The sequence below is a fragment of the Protopterus annectens genome, chromosome 4.part0, assembly GCF_019279795.1.
Source record: "Protopterus annectens isolate FY-2018-M chromosome 4.part0, PAN1.0, whole genome shotgun sequence".
Classification (NCBI taxonomy): Eukaryota; Metazoa; Chordata; order Ceratodontiformes; family Protopteridae; genus Protopterus; species Protopterus annectens.
Window position 1 is genome coordinate 1,289,921,760 of NC_056733.1, and position 17,500 is coordinate 1,289,939,259.

Here is a 17,500-nt window from a genome sequence, read left to right on the forward strand (position 1 = left end):
TAGTAGAGTGGCAATGCTAGAGCTAGACCTTATAATTCTGTCTCAAGCAACAAGATGGAAGGCAGTTTTAATAGGGAGTTAGGTAGCTCTTTTAAACGAAGTAATGTTCATACTCAAGATAGAAATAATAAATATGCTCCATTTTATTGGCTCAGCAATGAAAAAAAATCCTCTGATGATGGAGCCAAAAGACAACATGACTAAAAATTTATGAGGAATATGAGGAATACATACCTATTTGACTGAAGTAGCCCTTGGCTCAGAACAAATATATTTAGATTTTTTCATTATAACTTGTGCAGAATAGAACATTTAAGTTGCCAAATGTGACAATATTTCAGTTCTAAGCTTTTTGTAAAAATATTGAATTTTTGCAGTTAGGTAGGAGAGCACTTCAAAAATGATAAGGAGGAACTTGATGTTGTCTTCAAAGGAAATCCTCTAAAAATGTACTAGTCAAAACTGTAAATAAGCCACTGTATTTGCTACGTAAAGATCATGTAGGTTATCCATCTCCAAATACCCAGTTTCAATCTGGCTTTGAACTTTGTAGAATTTGGAAAGATACGTTAAATGCTCTCTATTAAACTGTTAACTAAACAGCAAAAGAACTTCAACAAGCTGCTAGGTCAATACAGTCAATTACTTTTCTACTCATGATACAAGAAAAAATAAGATAGAAAAGGAAACTGTGCATTCAGCTCACATCAAGGCTGCTGTACCAGAAAAAAGTGAAACAAAATTAGATTAACATTCAGTAAGTCAAATATTTCCTACAAATAGCTAAATGGATGGAACAGTTAGTTCTCATCGTATAGCAAGATATGATTCCTTTCCAAGTACGAACTCAAAAATGTGGCTTAAATGACCTGCTACTCCAACTTGTTTCCTCATCAGAAGCATTCATAAAGGATTATTCCCATCTGGAAGGAAACATTCATTTTTTTTTTCTTTTTTGCTCTTCCAGGGAGGCCTGCATGTCAAACTTAACTATTTTACACTAATTTTTATGTACTTCTATAGAAAAATAGCCCAATATTACTAAACATCTGTTTAATTTGTAGCTCAAAAAACATCTGTTTAATTTGTAGCTTGACAAGCATTATGTAGCAAATTTTGGCTCGTTTTGTATAATGCCATAATACAAACAAAAGTCTAATTTTTGTTTTTATAAATCCTCACTTCAGGCTAAAGCATGGGAAGTAAAAAGCATCATTTTCCCTATCCCCTTGGAAACCTTTGGCACTCAGTCAGCCCCTTTTGATTCAAAGGCATATGAAAAGTGGCTTTACAGTTGATTGACTAGACTGGTTTAGCAATTTTCCAGGAGGGAGAATCAAATGAACTGGGGCCATTCCATGCCTCTGCATGGTTGACAAAGCCATCCCCAGTCTTAGGCTGCCTTCTGTTTATCAGTTTTCATAATCAGATCACTTTGGTAGTGCATCCCTAGACAAACATGCAAATGGCTACCCATTGCAAAGAACAGCTTAGTGTCTGTTCAAAATTGCATTGTAGGAAGATTAATTACCTTTGAAACTTGGCTTTCTGCTAGGGTAATTAGTTAATACTAAATGAGCCAAGGATGTGCTCTTTTACAAAAAGAAATACAAATTTTTTGTATTCTTTTTACCCTGTGTATTTTAAAAAATAAAGCTTTCATTACACCCAGTTCTAGCAACACACACTTGGGGCTTATTATCCCACCAACCTAGTCTTGTATTTAAAAAAAATCTATACAAAAATGAAAAACAATGCACCAATTTGCTTTTGAAAAAGCCCATGAGCATACAGGTCCAGTAACTGTAGCTTCCAGAGATTTTATTTAAAGCTTTCCAACAGGTTAATCTCTATCTTCCTCATCTGCTGAGCTTGGGCAGGTTAACCAGAAGGCACATTGATCTGCATAGCTCTGGAGACCACTGTTTGCTCAGACTGACAATCTAAGAGTTCACAGTTCCGTTTGAGCTTCACCTTCATGATATTTTATTAAAGTAGTGCTCAGTCCATTTGCTGCTTTCTCTGTATTCCTCAGAGGGACTCTGTCTCTTGAACAGTTATATGTTGGGACTTTTGAGAAGCTATAATGGGATTGAAGATGGACTGTTTGACCACTACTTTGCTCTTCTGACCTGCCACTTGAGATTAAATGTGAATTGCTAAAAATTAGAGGTACTAATAAAAAGTTATATAACTCTTTCAGGCATAACCCAAACTCTTTGACTTTATTTTCTCTCAATAAATCAACAACTGTTACAGAAGTCTCATATGGCATTTACACGTTTTATTTGTTTAAACTTTATTGTTAGATAGCTCTGAATCACAGCACATCCCAGAATAGCAATGTTAAGTTGCAATAAAAGCTTATAGCCATTGGTATTTTGTTCCTTTTAGGTGTATCAGTGTGATTTTCTCACCCTGTCATCAAGCAGTCTCATATACTGTCACTGATGTTGATGTCATGTTTTGATAATTTAAGGAATGTCATCCTGGGTTAGCATGTTCAAACCTGAAAGTTTTGAAGTGACTTTTGAATGATGATTCACATTGGTTTGCTTTGGCTACTACAGAAATTTCAGTTTGTTTATTTGTCTAAGCAATGCTGGCCAGTTCATCTCTTGTGTATTTATCTATTACAAAATTGTAGATTCTCTCCACAAATGTTTTATTCAGAAAGAGGCAAGTGCTAGTCAAGACATCTTTTTTACAAATATATGGATGAATAAGCTATATGTTCAGTAATATGCAGTTGCATTTCATGAAGTCTGTATGGCAAATATATCCTTTTGGTGTTATTAGGGTACAATGACATTACCTAATGATAATTTGGACTTATTTGATGTGATACAAACTGGACTTATCAAAGCCTGATGTTCTTAAAGTGTCTCTCCTTATTTAACTGAGGATATCCAAGTAAAGAAAATTGCTATTTAAGCCATTTCAGCAGGTTGATTGCACCTCCTAGCTCCTTGATTATACCTCTTAGCAAAAGACATTTACAAAAATTCCAAAGTAATGTAGAGACAAATGCTCACAAATAGGGACAAGTGTTAAATATTAATAAACTTAGAAAGCTGATAGAGTAAAATGTTGGGCTGTCATGCATTTTCTGAAGGTTATGAAGTCAAACTCAAATGTCTGTCATTATTTAGTGAATTTAATCTTCACTGATTTGCCAGAAAACCACAAATTTTATGAGGAACAGACCAAAAATTGGAGGAGAAAATCTGGACAGTTGAGAAGTATGCTCTTGATGAAGGAGCTCTGCTCTAAACCCTAGATTCTTTATAAGAAAACTTAAAGACAGCACCAACCTGGAAGAAAAAACAATTAAATGCTTCCATTTCCTCCAAGTCAGAGTACCCTCCTAGGCAATATGTTTAGGGATGACAGGTGTAAAGGCAGGACATTCACTTTGGTTGTAAAATGCTCCACAAAAAATTGAATTATGATTACAAATTTTAATTTACCATGACAGTCTATTGGATGGTGGCATGACCACCCAAGGGAAACTGGGGGTAGTACTTTAAAAAAAATTAAAGTTTAGTAACTTAAAGTAAATCTGATCACCCTCAGAAGTATACAGTCACTAATGTTACTCGAGATAAGTACTTACTCCCCACACTATACTCAGTTCTGATACATTTGTGCAGAGGATTAAAGCTACAAATTTCATCCTGATGGTTCCCTCAACCTTCATTTGACTATTGCGTGACAGAACTTCCAACATACCATCTTACTAATAACTAACCCTAACCTTTCACTTTGTCTTTTAAAAGCTCTTTTTCTAACATTACCACTATTCAAAGCAGCACATACACATACAAAACACACACATACACTCTGCACTATAGCTGTGCCCTCACGTAACCCTACTCTATCCCTACCTTGCTTACACTCAATCACTCCTGCATCCAATGCAAAAACATTCAGAATACCTAAAGGTTTCAGCATTACTTTACCAAACTAACACTTACCTTATTCACAAGCAGTCATTGCCCTATTCATCCAAAATCTTAAAACTTCAATGAACGGAACAACCAACCACATTTTGCCATCATTCAATCCTGCAATCAATAGAGTGAATGAGACTCATATACAGGGCTGGTGTTAGCATTTTGGGAGCCCATAGCAGATGTCAAGTTGGGGGCCCCCCTAGGTACTTCCAGTATAAGTATTACCCTGTCACTGTCAACCCTAATAAGCAACCTTTTAGTTCATGCTGCAAACATTTAGGATTAGTAAGCACAGACTGTCCAGTAGCTACAGTGCTGTTACATTAAAACCGGCCTATGCTTAGCTCATCTCACAAAGGGGTATTTACAATTACTGGCATTTAGTTACAACAATGACACATTGCAGCATCTCTATGTACAGATCTGCACTTAGGTAAAATGGCACACTGGGCCTACTGTTTCAGCCACCCCCCCCAACACACACATACACACACACACACACACACACACACACACACACACACACATGCACGCACGCACACACACACACACACACACACACACACACACACACACACACACACACACACACACACACACACACACACACACACACACACACACACACACACACACACACACACCTTATCATCCAGTCTTCCCCTGTTTTCCCTCATCTCTGGCTCCCTATAACATGCACATTACTTTTTTCCTCCTTTTCACACATTTTACCTTACTGTTCAGCTTTTTCAAGAAGACATAACTTCCTATATCCTCTAAAGTGCATTTTTAAGTTTTTTTTCCTTTTTACAAAACCTTTTCATCCAATCATGGCTTGATTCTTAAGGAAAGAAATTATGTTGCTATTCAGCTTTAGTTTTCCTTGCATCTTTTCAACATACCTCTCCTGACCAAGTAAGCCCAGAAGCACAGTAATAACCATTTGGGAAATAACTCAAATAAGCCAGAACCCAAGAAACCATTGGGTTTATAGATGTTCTAGGATGTATTTTAGAGCATTTTTCCCAGCCTTTTAATCCAATGGTGAACTAAACAAAAGAACACAAGTAAGAAAAAAATGCAGTCTTATTTTTTTCTTTCATGGGAGACATAAGTTGTATCAAGGGTTAATGCTGAAAGATGACAAAATAGTAGCTCACAATAAACTAGCAAGCTAGTTACTGTCTGGATACATGGGTCCTATCTAGGAACTGCATGCCTCCCTAACCCCCCCAAAAAAGACTACCTATACACCCCTCTGATATTAGACAGGGATGAAAGCAGGGTTTCAAATTGCCACAGTTGTGTATTTCAAGTGACTGCTGTCATTACATATACATAGCAGGCCTTCTCACTCCTCAGCCCAAACTGTCAAAGGCAACTACCTGTATACATGTCTGAAGTGTGACTGTAAGGAAAGTGAAAAATAATGATTACAGTAATGTATTCTACTTTGTTGCTCCTAGACAGTACACTGCTCATACACGAGCTATGATAACCTTCTTTGTACACCTCTGAGGTCTGTGAGACAAGTAATCTCAAATGCTCCACACCGGAAGTATATCCCTCATTGGTGAGATCTGATCATAAACTAATCTCACTGGAAATCCACATCACCCCAAACAAAAAGACCATAGTGAAGAACTTCTCTAAAGCAAACTTCACACTACTCAAGACTGGTGTGGTATCCTTCAAGGCCCCTGAGTCAGAGGAAACCACAACCCAAGCTGCGGAAGCCCTTACAAATGCCTTCTATGAACACCTCCAGGACTGCATGGATCAGGCAATCCCAAATAAAACCAAGACTCTTTCCACAAAGGGCAAACGTCCAGTCTGGTGGACCCCAGCCATTAACAAACTTTACAATAAGAGGAGAAAGCTATTACATGATAGAACAAAATCCATAAAAGGAAGTCACCCCTGATCATTATTAGTAAAAAATACGAGCACTCATAAAATCAACTAAGGCCAATTTTGAGAGAAAATTGCCATGGATTCAAAGGACAATCATAAGGCCTTTTTCAGCTATGTTAGGAACCTGGGTGGAAACTCACAGATATGCTCAGAATTAGTCCAAAATGATACAAAAATCACTGAACCCACAGACATTGCCAACATACTGGCAGACAGGTTCAGTGCAAACCCCCTCTCCCCCTAAAGGAGAGATAACTATCCCAGCCGAGTGTAGCCTCCCGACATCTCAAATGCGCAGTGAAAGCTGCTCTCTCTAAAGCTAAAAACACAGCATCAATGGGACCGGATGGTGTCCCTAAATGAGGAATTAAACCCGCATAAGGCAGCTGTTTAATCTCAGCCTTACCAGCAACTGTGGTCCCACTCCACAAAGGTGGCGGACCCTGGTAATTACCGCCCATAAGCTTAACAAGTCTAGTCTGCAAAGCTATGGAGAGGATCATAATGGAGCTCATAAACAAAGATATAGGGGACTTGCAGACATTGGACCCGACCCAGTTTGGCTTTGTCAAGGGAAGATCATGCCTTTTGAACTTGGTCGACTTCTTGAAATAGTCACCAAGGCCATTGATGAGGGAAAGGCAGTCCATACAGCCTACCTTGACCTTGCACAATACCCCACTCGGGTATTGTAGAAAAACTTACCAGCTTAAATGTAAACCCATATGTCACAAGATGGGTTGCAAACTGGCTTAAGGACAGAACCCACAGGGTTAGAGTTGCTGGCGCTGTGTCAGACTCCAAGCCGGTCACAAGTGGTGTCCCACAGGGCTCGGTCCTTGGCCCCTATTGTTTGGCATCTACTTCTCAGAAGTACAGGCCAACATGGGAGGACTTTGACAAAGTTTGCAGATGACTGCAAACTGGGCCATAGTGGAAAGTGCATCGGACACTGATATCCTTCAGAAGGGACTCGGAAACAGATAGCTGGTGCCAGAGCCATGGCCTGAAGTTAAAATGTATAGTCATACCAAAACAAGGTAACCCCAAGCTACCATATAGGTGGCAATCCACTAAGCACAGAAGAGGTTATCAGGGACCTGGGGACCCAGGTTGACAGTGGCCTTTCTTTGACACTCACATTGCTAAAGTGGTTAGAAAGACCTTCTACATTGCCCACCTGATCATGAAGGGATTCACATCCAGATCTAGTGAGGTCATTGTTCCCTGTACTCTTCACTTATCAGACCAATGATCGCAATGCCCCATTCGATGTTTCTCACCCGACATCTGCAGCAATTGGAGAGACCCCAAAAGTTCCTCACCAAAAGGATAAAGGGACTCCAAAATCTGTCATATGCTGCCAGATTGAAGAAACTCCAGCTCTATTCAGTGCTCAGAGGTGACATGTGCCTGACATACAAGGCCATGTCCAACCCGAATTAATGGACATGCTCCACCTCAAAATCCAAATCCACCAAAACCACTAGAGCATATAAATAGGCGATAGATTTATCACTCAGAGACTCCCTATGCTGTGGGCTGACTCTGTTCAAGAGAAATCTAGACCTGTGGATGGGAGATCGTAGGTTTAATCATCTCTGGGTCACTGCTGGACAGAGGCACAACAAACTAATGGGCACAGTATTTTTCATATAAGGGGTGGCTAGGCTTATAAATGCCTTAGGGCAGATAGCCTAGTATAAACCTATGAACCTATGAACCTAAAAGAAACAATTACCGTACTGTACTCAGCCCAAACACAAGCTATAATAACCTCATGTATATACCGCTAAGGTTTGACTGGGATGAAAATTAAAAAAGTGATAACCACACATTATCCTCCACATTCACATAACCTATAGCAGACATCCAAGCAGGGCTGATTTTGAAATGGGTGCAGCTGAGAGCAGAAGCCATTATCAATTTTATCCTAATAGGGTCATATTATAGCCCTGTTCAGGTTAAGGAGCAGAAAATAAATACATTTTTTTCCTAATAATTTTCCCTAACCTGCAACAGCTTTTGTGGAGCTCCACACAGTCAAATTCATAAACTCAAATCCAACACAGGGTGCAACTTATATAGCTACCATCCCTCTGTTGCATGGAACAAACTCCCACTAGAAATAAGGTCCCTGACTCCCCCCAAATAATTTAAGCTAGCAACCAAAGACCACTTTAAAAAACACCGGTCCTGCCATTGTACTCACCCTCCTTGATTATTACCTACCTTTTATAGTACAGTCAAGCTAACTTACTAAAACTTACCCTTAACTACTTCATCCTGTGCTTCCTATGGAACCTCCAAGGCTTCTTCTATACTCTGCTCCCTGAAATTCTTATGTAACCTTTTAAGTTTCTGCTGCTCTTCATACAAAACCTTATATTTACTCAACTCTCTTTTTAAACCAAAACATACAACTTATTCTACTTTTTTAACATTCTCCTTTTTGTTTATAGTACTGTTTTATCTGTCAACAATATACGTGTATGTAGCTTATGTATTTTAACTATCAAAATTCCCTATTGCTATTTTTATTGAAATGTATCTGTATTGCTATTTTTATTGCATTGTATATCTTTGGAGCTTTTCTCTCCGGGCCTCTGCTGAAAAAGGGCAATAGCTCAGCCGGACACTCCTGGTCAACAAATGTAAAATAAAATAAATAAAATAAATAATACACATGCACAAACAGGATGCAGCCAATCTTTCAGGATCAATGTTCTGAACACAGATCAACTGACCAGTGATAGACCAAAAAAATGTTATAATGCAATTATTCACAAATGAACATGACATCTAAAAGGATTATGTACTGAGGCGGTTAATAAAATAAGAATGTCATCAACTAGAAGTGTCAAAATAGAAAAGAAGCATACAAATTCTTACTTTTGACAGCTGATACCATCTGGTGCTGTAGTGAACGTTCTTTCATTTTGAATATTATTCAGATGTACTGAAAATACACCTGCTAGAATGAAATCTCCGACCTTTGAGTAAGCCTTAATGTTGAAATTAGGTAATCCACATCCTGCTGAACTGCTTTGGGTTTTGTGTACAGCAGCAAAGAGAAACATTAGCAGAAATTTCAGATATGACTTCATTTTCTAATGATTTAATAGATTTAAAGAAATCTTGTGAGTGTCTGCATACTGTAAAGCAGAAAGTGTAAAACAAAAATACGACATTTGTCGATCTGATCTGTATGGAACACTGCCATCAGGTTATAGCACAGTTTATGTATTATGTAAAAAAAATTAGTTCTGTATCACTTTTAAGGCTTTCTTTGCATTCCAAGATTATACATGGTCTATTTCACACTTTCATAACTTCAGACTTTTTATACATATTTTTCTACTGCTATACGCAAGATATAAGATTCTTCAGTGATGTGGACTTTGCAGATTTTTCGATGTGCAGTTTTATGACTGGTGCAAAAGATGATATTTTTAACATTTTCCCTACAATCAACAGCTCCATAATATTTTCATTTTGAAAATCTAAATCTCCGATTTTGTGCCTGTGCAATAAGAGAATGTCTAGGAATATCATATGATGGTCTGACATCTTACTCAGAATTAGTTATTAGTGCATGCTCTATAAACCTTAATTTCACCCATGACTTTACATAGAAAAATGCAGGCCTCTGAAAATAAAATAATGAATTAATGAAGTTACTCTGTTATATCATATTTCATCTTGACATGGCTTACACCATGTCCCTCATTATGAATTCCATGACTTTTTTAGCCACAGAACTTTTGATTTCCCTGTACCTGAGGCTGTAATATTCAATGGAGTGTCATAAACTGGTGTCCCATAATAAAAATAAGGTGATATAAGTGGAACTCTGCATTTTACCCACATAAGTCAAGACTAAGAATTAGCTTAGAATAGCACTTGCTAGTCTGTGAAGACGTTTTGCAGCTGATCCGTTCTATTTTGTATGACTCAAGACTAATCCTTTTTTTTCCCTTTGGAAATTGGCTTAAAAAAAAAAAACATTACCTGTTGAACCCCCAACAATAAAAATAGAACACAAGCATGCAGACTACATGACCATAGTACTTGTTACTTAGCATGACAAAGGATATGAAAATCCTGCCATGAAACTGTTTTGATTGTCAAGCTTTTAATATGCTAATCTTCACGAACCTCAAGTTAAATCACTGACTTCTCCTGATGGTAAATAGAACCTTCATTATCTTTGAAGCTGTGAATTGTATTTGCTTGCTTTATATTGCTGAGGTGTATTTTGAAGTACTGGGTTCTATGAACTGACATTCATTCTCCAAACAAAGCATTCTCAAAAAAGAAATAAATTACATACTGCATTATAGACCGAGCAGAAGTAAAATCCAAGTAAACTGTTAATCAGAAGAAAATGTCACTTCCCAAAGCTTTTATGAATAGTCTAGGTTCCCCAGCTGAATGACTTTTTCTCTAATATGACATAATTGTAACTTTTCAAGTTTTTAAGTGGTTTATTTGAAGACTAAAAAACACAGTGCTGTAATCAATAATACATCTGACCACTGAGGTATAAAGTGGTAAAATGTCCTACACTGGAAATGACAGTAATGTATTTTGTAAGATGCTGACCATTTGATAACAATACAACACTCCCAAGTAAACATTTTCCCTAGACACATTATAATTTGTCAGTATTTCAGGATAATTTATGGTCTGATATACTGAAGAACATTGTTGCTTAATAATCCACATGTTGTTAAGACTGCATTAAAGTCTTGATAGAAAAGTTAATCTTATATACTAATAAGCATTGCTTTAAGTTAAGCATACCTACCAATAGATTTGTTGTCATGAAGTCAGTTGTCTTACAATGTGTCAGGTTATTACTATATTTAGTATGGACTCCAAATTTAAATGCCTTTTAGCTGCACTGTAATGACACTTTGTCTCCTTCTCTTTGCTGGACAGGCTGACATTGGGTACAAAGCTTCAGCAGCAGGAAGAAAACCTTGCATCATATTAATATAGCATAACCTGTTTACATCGGCAGCTACTGTATAACCCTGTGGCTGAAAATTATAACTTAGAAAAGATGTTTTTCAATGGATATTGTGCACTATAATTACTTTATAAATGCATCAGAGACAACAAGCTAGTTTGATGCGTGTATGTATGTTTTCTGTAAAAGTACAAGTGATACACATTAATAATGATGGGTATCGCACAGCAAAATGGCTTGTCAGCATCAGTCTCAAGTTATATTATTATTGCAAAAAATGGCATGTTGATGAATTTTGATGTTGATTTCTAACACTAACTACACTATACTGGTTAGAAAATTCCACAAACTGATCATGTTCATATAATAGCAATTTAAGATTGCCCCACAGGAATGTTTCCGCCTCTGTTATGTATTTTTATGTCTGCATACAATTGGTAGAGTCACTTCTGTTTATAACTCAAGATACCAATCTTTCATACTTCTGTAATTAATGGACACTTTCTCATCATCTCATTACATATATTTATGACAACATGTAGATTTATACAAAGAGAATAGAGATATACCTGAGGAAAATCCCATTACATGAACTGCTGTTATATGCTGATCTGATCTGAGACTTGTGAACCATTTGCACAGCTTGTAATGCACTGGGTCTGATCCCATATCAGGACCATTTTGCAGTTCAGGGAACTGAAGCTAAACCTATTTATATATCATTGGCTATCTGAACCTTGTGGAGGCTTGACAGCAATATATGTTCTTTTCTTAAATTTGTCTCTGTTTCTGTGGCTGCTGCTTCATCTCTTTTCATATTCTCTACATTAAAGGTCCTTTAACGTTTCTTTTAATTCTTCTGTCCATTTCGCATCCTTGTTCTGTTCAATAAAGTCTTCAGAAATGCTTCTCTAAAATGTGCCCATTTCTTTTTTGTGTTGTTTCTATTCCTTTTGCTTAGTTTCCTAATTCTCTACAAACACTTTCTGGGTCATCAATAAATTGCTTATTTTTTTCCTTTTCCTTTATATGAATCTGCATGCCTTCTAAGTTTTTTTCTGCATGCACTGAATTTTAGTTTAATATTAGCAATCATTTACAATAGGTTCATAGCTTCTCATGCGTTTACTAGTCTAATGATCACAAAGGCCTTTTTTAAGCCTAGCCATGCATCACAAATCTGTGACAAATTCTGGTACCCTTGATAAGTGTAAGCAGAAGCTTGGGAGATGAAACATTAACAGGCACAGGACTGGGAGATGAACCAGAATTCAGTTTCTTCATGTCAAACTGCCAGGTACACTGCTATTAGTACATCAGTGTTACTAATGCAGCATTCAACATTTGTGATTAGTTATTGCTGATTCGTGCCAAATTATACTCAATTGTTCAAATTATTTATAGGTTCATAGGTTGGTACTAGGCTATTGGCCCTAGGGCCCATACAAGCCTAGTCATAATAATTCCCTGGCTTTTTTCTTCCCACAATATTTACTTCCCCGAACCCCTGTCTAGCAGGGCGACTGACATGATCCCCAGGGTGAATTTCCTATCTCCCATCCAATCGTCAAGGTTCTTTTTGAAGAGGGCCAAAGAGGCACTCTGCTTGACACGTATGGGCAGTCTGTTTCAAAGTCTGGGGAGTCTGTGGGTCAGGAACCTATCCCTCCAGTATGTTTTGTTCATTGTGATGATAAGGTTTAGATCCCTAGACCATGTGGCTCTGAGGGATTGAGATTTCTTTAAGTGTAGCATGTCCAACAGCTCTGGGTTTGACATGGCCTTGTATGATAAGCAGAGTTCACCTCTGAGTAGACGATATGCAACAGAGTATAGCTGGAGTTTTTTTAGATGGTCAGCATAGGGCATCTGCTTTAGGCCTGTGATTTTTTTTAGTGAGGTATTTCTGTGGCCTTTCCAGTTGTCTTGAGAGGTACATACCAAATGGGGCATTGTATTCTATAATGGGTCTAATGAGGGATGAGTACAGTGGGATAATGACCTCCTTTTTTCTGGATGAAAAGCCCTTAGTGATGAGGTGTGCTACATAGAAGGATTTTCTGACTGTTGTTGCAATGTGGTTATTGAAGATGAGACCACTGTCCACTTGTGTCCCTAAGTCTCTTATCACACCTTCAATGTTTAGTGTACTGCCACCTATGTGGTAATTCATGGGTACATGTTTTATCCCAAATAGGATAACTATACATTTCTTGGCATTTCCCAAACAAATTTGTTTTCACACAATTTCAATTAAATGACATGATTGTAAATTACTATGATTTTGTGCAGAGGAGCTAGGCCATAAACTGGTAAACTGCTGATAGGCCTCATCTTGTAGTTCTGGGTTTGAGTCCCTCAATCTCCTTTTGCTTACTAGGTAACTACTAGCATGTCACAAACCAGGCAGAGCTTGGTGGTGTCCCTTGAAAAGGGGCACTTTTGTTTATTGGCTTAATCCAGTAAAGAAAAAGAAAAAAAAGGAAAGGTCTGTTTACTGCACTCCCTCCATATGAATTTGCCTGTATTCATTTAACTAGTCATCAAATGAATATCAGTCAGGCAAGCCTTACAACTCAGATCAAGTAGAAACCTACTTCCCAAAAGTGGCCTTTTTTTATTAACAATACAAGGCATGATGGTAACACCATGGCATACACAGCAACACAAATGTAACAATTCAAATGATGATGTCCTATCTCTTCCATCATGCTTGAGATAAATTAGCTAGATACTTAATTTTCCACCATTAATTTAGCATTTTTAAATGGATGATAATCATGGATATTGTTTTAAGTGAGATTTTGTGGTTTTACAAGTATAGCCCTGCTAACACATTAAAACATATGCACGTTTTATTTAAATAATTATATTTTTGCTGAACTATTCTTTATTTATTTCTCAAAAGTATCCAACACCTTAAAAGCTCATTTTCTTTCATCTAGACAACGGCTCCAAAATTTTATAATTAGAATATCTGAAATAGATGCTACAGTGAATTAATTCACAGACTTAGGGGACAGAACTTGAGGGACTTTGAAAGAATAATGAAGCAGGTTATGAGGAAAATAGGGAAGAGACATGTCCTCATTGGGGAAATATATACTGTTATTGGCCAAAACATACTAACATATGGAGGACCATAGTGAAGGATGAGTGTGGGTATTCACTGAGTTCTAAAAATATGAGTGGTTTAGCAAACTGGTGTCGTACTGCAATAGTACAGGTAGAAATCTGGGCATAATTCCACCCAAGGCTGAGGTGATCAGAGATTTCTAGAGGATGCTACATTTAACTAACAGTAATCATGGCACTTTAGTTTAAAGTGGAGGGAAGAATAAGAATCCAAAGCTAAAGGCAAGCTATAACAGATTTGATTAAGATATTCAAAGAGAGTTAATGAGCTGTCAATAAATCAAACAGGTGAGCATGGCATTAGAATAAGTCGGGGACTGAGTAGTCGGTACTATGGGCAAGGGTTACAGGAACAGGCAAAAAAAAGGAAATTCAATTGCCTAAGAATGTGAACCTGATTAGTCAAAAGACAGGAAATATAGAAGGTGGGAGAGATACATCAGCAGAGGTTCACCACTTAGTGCATACCAGAGCCTCTTCACACAACTACTGAGGGAATAATTTTTTTAGACTGGCTGTGAGATCGGCCTTAGACGCACTGTGCTATATTGCTGCTTTATTCAGTTTTATACACTTATGACTGGGAGAAGGAGTTAACTAAGGGTCCTAAGAGATGATCTGAAATTCAAAGTGGCTGCATGTGTTGTATACAGCACTGTGCATGAGTCATGGTGTGCTGGCCAATACACCATGATTCATGGTGTACTGGCCAGCACAGATAAGCTGAGAAGCTGAGGTAAAATAGCGAGTAAGAAAGCGATACTCCAGACTGTAATGTCTACTCCACAAAAAACAGCAGTAAATTCATCACCACTGAGCAAACACTATTGCTGTCAGCAAGTTTACAGTCTGACTAGAAAACCAACTTTAACCCTACCTTGAAGTAAAACATAAATACAAGAGTGAGGAGAATGGACATTTACAGGGAAACAGTTATGGAGATGAATTATTAGGGAAAAACACACAATTTAACAAAAACAGAGGCTCTATTAACCATCCAAGTAACCAGGGGCTTAATGAATATACAGTAAGAAATCTTAACTGAAACAAATTTCAAAAAGTAAAAATGGTAAAGGTGCAAAATCACAATAAAACAATACCTAGAAAGGAGTAATAACAGATTTATAGACAGCCAGGTAACTGTTAGAAGCACAGACACAACAAATTATATAACATTTTTGCTGTTTGTGTGACTAAATTCCACTAAATAAGTAAAAATGTTAAACACCAAAATGGAAATGCAGCAATAGAAGTCACTTATCTGTTTAACATGAGAAATGCAAGTCTGAAAAACACCAGAAAAATATTCTCTCAGCACAAGTAGTTTAAGTCTTTTCCCCTAGGGATCTTGTTAAAAGAATTAAAATACACTATTTGGACCACATATATTCTAGTGTGGATATCAGCTCACAGTGATATAGAACTGTTGGCACCATATTAAGAAAAGGATCTGGAAATGCTGAAGTTGGTTGGAATAATGGCCATGAGCTGTGTAGTAAGGACAGTGGAAGCAGGAAAAAGAATTCTGTGTTGTATCTCCAGGTTAGAATACACAAAAAGCGATGGCTTTACTTTTCAAGATCCAGGCCAAGTTTTATGAGTATTGCTTGCAGATCTGAGTGTCCTAGAGGGACACAGACCTCCAGTAGCTAGGAATACTCCAGGGGAAAACCATTGGAATGTTGTGTGGGAAGGAAAGGATAAAAACAGTGACAACATTACCTCGGAATCATCTAAGGAAAGACAAGAAAATACATGAATTCCCAGACAAGACTGAGTAGATAAGACACTTTTTTTTTTTTTTTCAAAATGCTGGTTGTGAACCTATGAGCTCTGCTACTCAGCTCAGAAAGGTAGCTTTGGTGTGGTAAAGGGGGAAGTCATTCAGACCACAAGGTGTTAGGGGTCAGAATTGCAGTACCTGCATTTAGTTCATTCAGAAATGCCAGTATAGAAATTAAATCAGATACTGCTTGAGTTCAGTTCAATGCTGAAGTACAAGCTTTAGCATTTTCACAAGATTTTATTCCTCACTTGGAGATGAGGGTTGGGCACATCAGAGCTAGTGCTCCTTTGGAGCGCAGCAAGTACCAGATCAGAATGTGGACTTCTGATTTTGCTGCTCCTCAACTAAGAGTAAGGGGGTGCCAGATTGAAGGTTATCAATTAGCACCAGATCAGCTATTAAAAGCTCTGATTCAGCTGGCAGAATGAGTATTAAATCCATGAAAGTATTCAGCAAGGGATGAGGGCACTGGTGAATGGTAGGGGGGAGGAGAAATGGAAGGTGTCTGAATGTTACATTTCCATAAAAGACAAAAGTGAAAGGCTACTTCTACCATTTCTGTGCTTAACTGAATCCATCCACATCCCCTTTCTCCCCATTTTTGCACATGGGTCAAGGTGTTAATTCTTTAGAGACAATCATCTAGAGCCAAGGTTTATACCACCATGTGGCTAGCCCTGCTGCAGTAGTTCTTCCACACCATACATACACACCTGTGGCCAATTTAGAATGTTCAATAGAGAGAGAACATACAGACTCTGCACAGAATGCATCCCAGCTGAGAATCAAACCAGGGGACCTTCTGCTGGGAAGTAACAACACTATACACTGCACCACTGTGGCACACCAGTATGTTTAGCTAAATGTGTATCCTTTATACTTTATGCTGGATGCCTGATTGTAGCTGAGAGTGTACATAAGCTACTAATCATTACTGATATGCACATATGAGTAATACTGCAATTGTGTCAGTAGTATATAGCATTCCCTTATCATCATATGTTAAATAGTTATTTCTAATGTTTCTTTGAAATAAATGTTCTAAAGTACTCTTTGCAAAATTTACATGAATTGTAAAATTTTCATGGATTTGTTTTTACAAACTGAATATTTTTAATGGAACGGTTCTTATTATCTTGGATATTTTTAACAGCACCATTATCTATTCCTCAACTGCTAGATGAAAGCAGTGACAAACCACACAGTTATTAGAATCCAGAAGCTTCCTTCCCTTCAGTTTTAGTCTAAAGTGCCTTCTTGCATTCCAGGATTATGGCTACTGCCTGTTGAAATCAGGATTCTTCTGCCAAAAACTACAGCAGCTAAGCTCAGAATGTATAATTAATAAAACCAAATAGCTCTTAGATAAAACACTTCACAAAAAACTTGGTAGCCACTGATATTGCTGGTTATCAACCTTACAGCTTTATCTTTTCAACAAATATCCTATTGTGCAAAGCCCCTTTTCTATGAATGCTAAGAAAAATACTACATTCTGACTGATTTAATGAACAAGACTGGTTTAGTAAGGACTTGCATATTATGTGTAGCATAATAAAAATCAGTCTGCACTGCAGACCACAAGAATGCCTTGTTTGGTCTAGGTGTTTGAGTACATTTCTGTTATTGCATTTATTTACAAAATCAAAATTAACAAGTCCCAGAAGTCCATGCAGATGATATCAGAGGCCATGATTACAGAATACTGAGATTCAGGGCCCTTCTGTTTTTCTG